At 42.0% G+C, this 1,596-nt stretch overlaps 1 non-coding gene across 1 annotated transcript; it reads right to left on the bottom strand.

Annotated features, from left to right (window-relative positions):
• Positions 1–935: 935 nt before the first annotated feature.
• TRNAC-GCA lies at positions 936–1,007 on the bottom strand. The gene has a single exon. It is a non-coding gene; the product is annotated as a tRNA-Cys (tRNA).
• Positions 1,008–1,596: the final 589 nt, after the last annotated feature.

Raw genomic sequence — 1,596 nt, 5'->3', positions numbered from 1 at the left:
CCACAACCTACAAAGCTAGAATACTTTTTCTGATTTGTCTAACAAATGAATGGAGCCTAAAGTTTGGGGACAAGAAGAATTTGTAGCCTGGTGAGATGCATAATGCACACTGATTACTGAATTATCAGGGACATCAATAAAAGACTGTGTAAATCAAAAGTGTTTAACTTGAGAAATAAATATGCATACTCTTAAATAATAGGTGTCTCTAGATTTGCCCCTACTTTTTGAGCTATGTTGAGTCATATTCTTTCATGTAAATAAATGTGTTTAGCAAATATTTATCAAGCTCCTACAGTGTGCTCAGCACTGAGGTAGGTACTTGGAATATCACAGTCATTGAAACAGATAAAAACTATGAAGTTTATCCTCTAGGGTATTTAAGGATAGTGATTCAGTATATGAGCTGCATTCACAGAATTAGGTCCAAGATTGCTCCAACTGACTCATTTTATTTTAGTCTGTCTCTGACCACTGTTGGCTCTCAATTGTTTTTCAGGTTTTTTTCTGCCTAATCATTTTAGTTTAGCACACTGATTGACAAACTTCCACTTTGTACTTCATATTCTTTAATTTATTCTTAGTCTTTCAAAATCTGTCTTTTTCTTCTGATATGTCCCCCTTGAGAGCAAATGCCCAGTGATAAGCCTCCTTGTATGCAACTCTCAGAGCCTACCACCTTTCTGTCAGCTCACACCAGAGATGGCCTGGGCCGTGAACAGATGCTAGACAACAGACCTGTGTTTTGCTCTGAGTTGCAGAGTGTGTGGTTGCGCACAGTAAGGAATATTTCTGAACAGAGCTTCTACTTAACTCGCTCAGTCGTGTCCGACTCTTTGCAACCCCGCAGACTGTAGCCCGCCAGGCTCCTCTGTCCATGGGATTCTCCAGGCAAGAATACTGGAGTGGGTTACCATTTCCTTCTCCAGGGGATCTTCCCAACCCAGGGATCGAACCTGGGTCTCCTGCATTGCAGGCAGATGCTTTATCCTCTGAGCCACCAGGGAAAGCCACCAGGGAAGCCCACTAGGGAAGCCCTCTACTTAACCTGGTGGATACTAAAAATAAACAAGGTAGTACCTGGCAAAGTTAAGAAGCAGAAAAAATGATTCCACCACTCTGTGTTTTTTTTTTTTCCTCTTTTTTCTACTTAGTAAAATTTTTCTATCTTTTAACATCTGCTTTAGTCACTTTAGGAGCCAGCCACAAAGAATGTCTCTCTTGTAGATCTGTCCCTCCTCCTCTCACAGAAGGAACCCTGGCTGCAGCAATTTAAGGACTTGTACCCAAGAGCTACTAGAAGTGGGGAAAGTTGCCTCGGGGTTTCCTTCCCTGAACCCCTAACTGTACGTCTTCATTCATTATACTATGCCCTGAGCCTCCCAGACACCAACTATCCTATGTTTCTTTTTTCTTTTTTGTTTTTGGCCACACTGTGTGTCTTTTCAGATCTTAGTTCCCACCAGGGATTGAACTCAGGCCCTCAGTAGTGAAATCATGGAGTCCTAACCACTGGACCTCCAGGGAAGTCCCTTGTAATTTCTGCATAATAGTGATGACTAGCATTGGTTGAGTGCTTACCATGTGCTAGGCTCA

This window comes from Bison bison, unplaced genomic scaffold (genome assembly GCF_000754665.1).
Source record: "Bison bison bison isolate TAMUID 2011002044 unplaced genomic scaffold, Bison_UMD1.0 scf7180017864370, whole genome shotgun sequence".
Classification (NCBI taxonomy): domain Eukaryota; kingdom Metazoa; phylum Chordata; class Mammalia; order Artiodactyla; family Bovidae; genus Bison; species Bison bison.
This window is presented reverse-complemented; position numbering and strand designations above follow the sequence as displayed.